Source organism: Monomorium pharaonis, chromosome 5 (assembly GCF_013373865.1).
Source record: "Monomorium pharaonis isolate MP-MQ-018 chromosome 5, ASM1337386v2, whole genome shotgun sequence".
Classification (NCBI taxonomy): Eukaryota; Metazoa; Arthropoda; class Insecta; order Hymenoptera; family Formicidae; genus Monomorium; species Monomorium pharaonis.
Genome location: NC_050471.1, coordinates 15,380,368 through 15,388,680, shown reverse-complemented (window position 1 = coordinate 15,388,680; position 8,313 = coordinate 15,380,368).

Sequence of the window (8,313 nt, the reverse complement as noted above, 5' to 3'; positions counted from 1 at the left end):
ATTAATTTCATTAAATTTCTTTGTAGTTAAATCTCATTCCAAAAAAATGAAAATACTACTAGTTCTGTTTCATAAAAGTATAATGTGGTGGTCCTCCGCCACATCGGACTCTTCCGCAGGCGCAGCGAAGAAAGATAATTTTTGCTTACCTTCGCGCTGCGAGTGGTCTTTATGTAGCGAGTTGACTGCATTTTACTCCCGAGAAAGTAAGCCGCCTATCGACGGTGCCGCACTTTTTATTGCCAATTTGACATTTCGACAGATCTGCTGCATTTCTGGTATCAATCTGTCGCGTACTTTGACACACAAATGTTGCTGCATTTCTACAGGCAATTTGCTGACATTGTTTGCACTTTGGTGTTTGTCGTCAATCTGTTATCAATACTTTCAATAAATCTGCTCGCAGTTCACTATTATTTTGTCATGTATTCTGATGACAGACGTTGCTAAATATTTGCTGAATATTTGCTAATAGTATTTACAATGACAAGATATGTTTCTCATTTGTCGCCTTTTTGGCAACAGAATCTGTTGCCAACATTTGTCACAGCAGAAATGGTTATAGGGGGCGTAATATCGGGACGTGTCAAGATCTTCGTAAGATTGTAAAAGCTACGGGTCGCCCCTCACGCCGGACGTCCGGTTTTAAATAAATAATTAAAGTGTGAGTGACACCATCGCCTCTTTTTTCTTCCTATCACCCCCCGTGGACGGATCCCGGCATTCTCTCCGTGCGATCGCGTTTACCCTACGCACGCACAAGCAAATTTGGTCCTTCGAGCCGGATCGGAGTGAGTTCTAAATTCGCGGTCATGTAACAATATACGACTGTGCATCAATATATGTATGTGTGCAATCCGCTCGATTATGAATTTCTGCGGATCGTCAACGCGGAACATCAAAAACGGCGGATAGTCTGTCATTGGTCGAAATTTAATACGCCCGATACGCGCGTATCGTAATACGCGTCATGGGACGTCACCCTTATAGCGTTTTCGATTTGTTGATTCGACCCGACTCCGAGTGAATGGTCTGTTCCTTTTATCTTCATTTCTTGCACAGTGTTACGTTCTGGACGACGGACCTTCCTTTATTCTACTTACCTCGGCAGTAGGTAAAGGGGCGCTCTCTCTCTTTTTGGGCTACCTGCTGGGCCGGCAATACCCTGGGATATGAGAGCTAGGGTTGATTCAATTATTAGCTGGGTTGTAAGACATTTGGACAAAATAACTGAGTTTGGTGGGTTTCTATGAGAAGTTCTTACTCAAGGGTCTTGAGTAGGCTTACTCTATAGTAGTAAGAGCGACAATGACTTACGAGTAACAAGAATGGTAATAAGGGCGATAAAATCAGAATAGTAGTAGGTGGTAGCAAATATGGACAATTCTGGCGACAATATGATAACTTTATAATAAAGATTATAAAATAGTCATGACAATAAGAAGATAACTGAGTATTAATAATAATAATAATAATAATAATAATAATAATAATAATAATAATAATAATAATCGTAATAATTAGCAATTACAAAGTCTTAGTGAAATTATAAATGATAATATCAATAGGATAACTGTTTAATAGTTGAATAATAATAATGATAATTGAAAATTGATAACTCCAACGGTAAAGGTTATAAGGCAATAATAGTAATAAGATAACAGTTAAATAGCGATAATAATAATAATAAGATAGGCGAAGTTGGCAATGGCGAGAGCTCAATAAAATTGTAACTAGTGATGACGACGAGATAAATTGGTTGGTGGTTGGATAATAATAAAGATAGTCGCAACAAAATTAGCAGTTACAAGAGTTTAGTAAGATCGTACACATAATAATAACAATTGAATAATTAGTTGATAGTTGAATAATAATCATAATAATAGCTGAAAGTTGATAACTTAAATAATAAGGATTGTAAATCAACGGTAATAATATGATAATTAAATAATAATAATGATCACGACAAAATCAGCGACTACAAGAGTTCCGTAGGATCTTAAATAATAGTGGCAGTAAAATAGCTGGTTGGTAGTCGAACAATAATAGTTGTAACTAAAAGTCGACACTATATATAGTAATAAAGATTATAAATCAACAATAGTAATTAGATAATAATCAAATAGCAATAATAGTAATAATAACTGAAAGTTGGTAACTTCAATAATAATAATTCAATAATAATAATGTAAATCAATAATAATAATAATATTGCAATTAAATGGTAATGATAATACTTGCGACAGAACTAGCAATAATATAGTAGTAAAGATTATAAATCAACAATAGTAATGAGATAATAATCAAATGGCAATAATAGTAATAATAACTGAAAGTTGGTAACTTCAATAATAATAATTCAATAATAATAATGTAAATCAATAATAATAATAATATTGCAATTAAATGGTAATGATAATACTTGCGACAGAACTAGCAATAATATGTCAATAAGATAACTGTTTGATAATTGAACAATAATAATAATGGTAACCGCAAGTTAGTGTCTATAATAACAAAGATTGTAAATCTATAATAATAATAAGATAATAATTGAACAGCAGTAGTGATAATAGTAACGAAATTAGCAATTGCAAAAATTTAGAGAAATAGTAAATAGTGATGATGACAAGAGAGTTCATTAGAAAAAAAAACAATAATAGTAATAATAATAATGATAGTCGTAACGAAATCAACAATTATGGTGGCTTTAGTAGAGAGTCATAGATACCAATAATTAGGAGGTAATGATTGGATAACAATAATTATAACAGGAGATTGACAATTATGTAATTCTAATAAGGCCAGATTATGGATTAATAATATGGGTTTTAATATAATGACGGTGCTAGGAGTTGCAACCGAAGATGACGAATAATGATTATCTGAATATAAATTTTCCTGGTGGAGGCGCGTTCCTCAACATGTTCTCCACTTCTTCGTCGAGCAGTTGCTCCTTGATGTACTCGTCTATTTCCTCCAAAGTAAAAATCTGAGGATTGAAGGGGTATGTTAATGTTCGGGGTTTGGTAGGGTTAGCTGGGGTTGGGTCGTCTAAGGGTCGGGAGTGGTTGTCTATAGGGGATATCAAATAATTTATAGGAACGGTCGGATCTATATCAGGGATTTCATCTAAATTTGGGAAAAAACTGTCTTCAAAAATGTAAATATCTGTAGATACGAATTTGGGCGTGTTAGCAAGTTTCAGTCGTTTAGTAGGAGGGGGCGGGGTGGGAGATTCTTCAACCTCTTTATTTGGCGGAGGAGGCAATTCCAAATTGAGGAACTCTTGGATTTCTCTGTCGAAATCTTTAAGCTCTTCCCTTGTTAAGGACCTTGATGATACGCGGTTTGCTGCGCGCCTACTAAGGGGAATGAATTTCATCAACCCTTTTTGTTGAAGGAAGAAAGAAAATATTTGATATCCTCAGAACTTAATTAGTTAAGTCCTTACTTGGCGACGCTTCGCGTCAATGGCCTGGACGAATTAAAGGATGTTGTAGCCATTCGATCTACATTGATAAGGAAAAGAGGGAAACAATTATGAGTATCGGCTCGAAAGTTAAATCTGGGGAAAACGGTGTTTGCAACTATCTTGTTTTATTTTATTTTTATTTATTTGGGCAAAGAAGAGATAAGGACAGAAGGAAGCGGGAGAAAGAAAGTTATGACCTTAGGATCAATATTGAGCGGCTTGACTAGTAATTTCTTAAAGTTAAAGTGGAACAACGACATTCGTGCTTGGTAGAACCTCGCAGTTGGTAAATGAACTCTTGTTTATTTACTATCGCACCAGAGATAGAATATGAAATCTTAAAATAATTCTTAAAACGAGAAAGAAAGCGGCGATATACATGCGTGGCAGGGCCTCGCAATTGGCAGATGAACGCTTGCTCACCTACACTATCGCACCAGAGATAGAGTATGAAATCTTAAAATAATTCTTAAAACGAGAAAGGAAGCGGCGATATTCGGGCGTGGCTGAGCCTCGCCGTCGGCAGATGAGCGCTTGCTCACCCACTATCGCACCAGAGATAGAATATGAAACCTTAAAGATAATTTATAAAAATTAAAAAGGAAGCGGCGATATACATGCGTGGCAGGGCCTCGCAATTGGCAGATGAACGCTTGCTCACCTACACTATCGCACCAGAGATAGAATATGAAATCTTAAAATAATTCTTAAAACAAGAAAGAAAGCGGCGATATTCGGGCGTGGCTGAGTCTCGCCGTCGGCAGATGAGCGCTTGCTCACCCACTATTGCACCAGAGATAGAATATGAAATCTTAAAGATAGTTCTTAAAATTAAGGATTTGAATGCAAGAATGTCGATAGTGAGCTTTAGAAAAAGGAAAAGGGAAAGAGAGACAGAGAAAGGGAGAGATCTATTGGCCTAATGAAAGAGGGTTCGATGGAAAAACCTGGTTGAGTTGCAAACACGCGGAATTATGATGGTAACTCAAAAGGACTACTTTATAGTTTGACTCTGCGCGTCGCTTAGTATACGGTTTAAGGACACTGTGTAGGCTTCTCAGAACGATAAATAATTATCATTAATTATAGTTTCAAGATTTATTTATTGTATTAATAATTATACTTTTATATGTATAAAATAGGGTTACAGGGTATTATAATAAGGCTACTTGAACAAAAGCAGAAGAGAAGTGTAGTACAATAATTCGGTGTTAACGGACTTACCAAGATAGCAGTGAGGAACAGGGGTGGTTCAAGACTTCAAGATCGAAGTTGTTCTTTCAGGTTCGCTCTAAGACTGTTCTGCAAGACACGACTATGCACACGAAGTACACGCACGAATCAAAACGGCATAAAAGCGTGTCGGTCTTAATTGCAGGGTTTATATACCTTTAGATGCACATAGATCGAGCCTCCCTTACCCCTCCATGACTATCTTAGCTAGTCGGATGCATAATGCGGCTTTTCTTTGAAGTGTACGTGACAACTGACCTCGTCGCATGGTGTAAAAATAGGTCGTCCCTGATGGTGATCCAACAGGATTCGCGATCTAAGTCGATCGAAAATTTACATGGTGTAATTTAAACAAAAAAAAATCTTAATTTTAGGGATGCATAATCTAAATTTATAATTAAATTTAGTTATTAATCTATCGATTAATTTCCGGTTATATATTTTATGTGAATTACATTTTAGATTTTGTATGGGGGTGGTTCCAATTCGGTTAACAATTGGCGCCCAGGATGCTCGGGTAGCTCCAACGAGTTATCGCCTTACGCGCCGCAAGGATACATCAGTGAGCGTGATTATCGGTGTGAATGAACATACATGTGGTAGATACGTACGCTACTCACGGTGCAGGTCGACCGCAAGTTAATCAATCGAGTTAATCAATTTTGATTATTCCGTTTTCTTGAATGAATCATAGTTATCGGTGGAATAGCGCAATGGCATAGAATTATTTAAGAATTTTAAAATAATTATTATTGTTTACTAGTTATCGCTAAGGATAAAATAAGAATAGCAATAAAGTGAAACAAAACGATCGATCGTATTAGAGCATGAGCGAATATGTGCAGTGGTCGATTGATTAACCTGTTTACAAAATTGATTTTAAATTATTGTTTGTCGATTAGTTTAATTTGTCGTCGTAAATATTTAGTGTTTATAAGTCTATGTATTGGTGACTATTATTTGTTTATCCGCAATTCTAAATCTTACTACAAGCTTTGCGCTTACATATCTTTAATCTATTCGAGATGATAGAGATGTTTCAAACAAGAATATTTACTTCACCTGATATCTGGTTTGCTTATTATCTGGGGTCAGTTTCTCCCCAACAAGGTTTCATAATAATTTTGAAATAATATATTTGGTTTTATAAAGCCAAAATTTCTAATGTTTGTCCAAATAATATTATTTTTTTATGTAAATTTATGTTTTTTTGCACTATTATGTCGTATATGTCGCTCCTGAATTGCATTAATATTATTTAAACTAAAATGATTACATTAATAATCAATTTAATTGATAATAATGATACTTAAGTCGTTTACATATTTGCAATTGGTACAGAAAAGGATTGCATTTCAAGACAAACAGTACATGCAGTCTAATGAATCAAAATAGTATATTATTATATACATATTTTGATGAAAAATAATAATAAACTCAAAGATCCAGTCTTGAAGATCCAACTTCACGCATTCTCCGTCACTGACTTTCTCTTGTACCTCCGCGTTTATTGACTTATTACAATGATGAATCAAGGCGAAACTATTTACCGCATCGAAAAATAGTATTAGACATTTTTTCTTAGATTTTCATTCTCTATCGCATGGTGTTAAGCAAATCCGATGCTTTTGTAACACCCTGTATATAAACATTTTGTTAATATTGCTGGCAGTGGCTAACCAACTGCGCAACTGCGTTTGCTATGCTGTAGCTGTTCATGGAACTCGCTATCACTATCGCGCTATTGGCTCCACGAACAGTTCAGATAGCGTTAGCGTTTGTAGCATTAATAGTGTCTCCCCGAACGTACCCTAAGGGTGCGTTCGGGGAGACGCTATTAGCGCTACCAGCATCAGTCCATCTTTATTACTCATTAAAAGTAGAACAAGGATAAACTGATGCTGATAGCGCTAATAGCGTCTCCCCGAACGCACCCTAAGTATACACCGAGCATTCCGCTGTGTATAAGCGTTGATGCGTACGAAAAGAAAGAGAAAAGATATATGGAGTAAAGACCTATAATCAAAGATGCGCCAATGGCCCCCCACCATGACTGCTATCCACCATCTTGTACCCATACGGAGACTGGATGGGGGCTGGGGCCCGGGGGCTGGGGTCTGGGGCTGGGGCTGGGGTCTGGGGCTGGGGTCTGAAGTAGTGGAGATAGTAAACAATGCGAGCCTGCTCCAAGTTGTACGCAGCCATATAACAGATGCAAATTTAATTTTTCTTGTTCTTCCTGAGTGTACCGTCAAAATATAGTGACCCTCGAGAGTGCAGAGATTGAATTACCTTATAATTTCTGACACATATTCCTTTAACCTATACTGTTCAACACAGAGCACTCTCCCCTCTTCCTCGCCCAGCGTGGGTACGCAATGGCGGATAAATCATGTGATTCAAGTGACTAATCAAAATTGTGTTCGCCATTGGCGAATCTTTGATTATAGGTCTTTAATATGGAGAATCTCTTTCTCTCTCTGATATCATCGTAGTAGGGAGAGCCTGACAGGGGAAATGATGGATCGACGCGAGGAGATGAGGAGAAGTGCTCCCCACTTCTCCGGCATTAAAAAAAGAAAGAGATTCTTCATATATCTTTTCTCTTTCTTTTCGTATACATCAACGCTTATATAGCGGAATGCTCGGTCTATACTTACTATGTCTATGGTCGTAATATACTACTATTTTAGAATCTAGAATAGTATACTACGACATGTACGACTTACGTTTTTCTCTGCCTTACCCTACGACTACGGCTGGATTCCCATGGCACGTATTTTCCGTGTAAGGCCGAAGGCAAAGAACGAGACGTAGGTGTCGCAGTCGTAGTTGTAGGGTAAGGCAGAGAAAAACGTAAGTCGTAGTATACTATTCTAGACTCTAGAGTAGTAGTATATTACGACTTACGTTTTTCTCTGCCTTACCCTACGACTACGACTACGACACCTACGTTTTGTTCTCTGCCTTCGGCCTAACGCGTATTGCGTAACCAATCATATCGTTCATTCTTTTAGAATGTTCCAACAGAAATGGCAGTCGTGTAAAATCATTGGTTACGCGGAAAATATCAGTCCATGGGACCGCACCCTACGACTGCGACACCTACGTCTCGTTCTCTGCCTTCGGCCTTAGGCCCCTGGCACATTAGGGGTGCGTTCCACTTAAAGCTCGCAACGACCGTGGAATCATTTCATCCTTGTTGATTATCAAATATTAAACAAGGATAAGCAACGCTCGCGAGCGTTGCGGGCATTAAGTGGAACGCACCCTAGATGCGATAAGCGACGAGCGATGAGCGATATCCAATAACAGTTCTGCTTTTTCCAACATGGCGATGAAATGTTCGAAAATGTAGAGCTCTCATTGGATATCGCTCATCGCTCGTCGCTTATCGCGTCTAGTGTGCGAGAGCCATTATGCTAGCGCTACACTATGCGCGTATTCGCGATTCGTACGATTCGTAAGAGCCACCGCACAAGCTTTTTCGTAACACGTTACGTTACGTTAAGTGCTTTATAAACCTAAGTTTGTACTTAAAATTAAACTTACATCAACGCACAAAGAAACTTTTAACGTAAGTTTTTAAGTTCTTACGTTAAGGA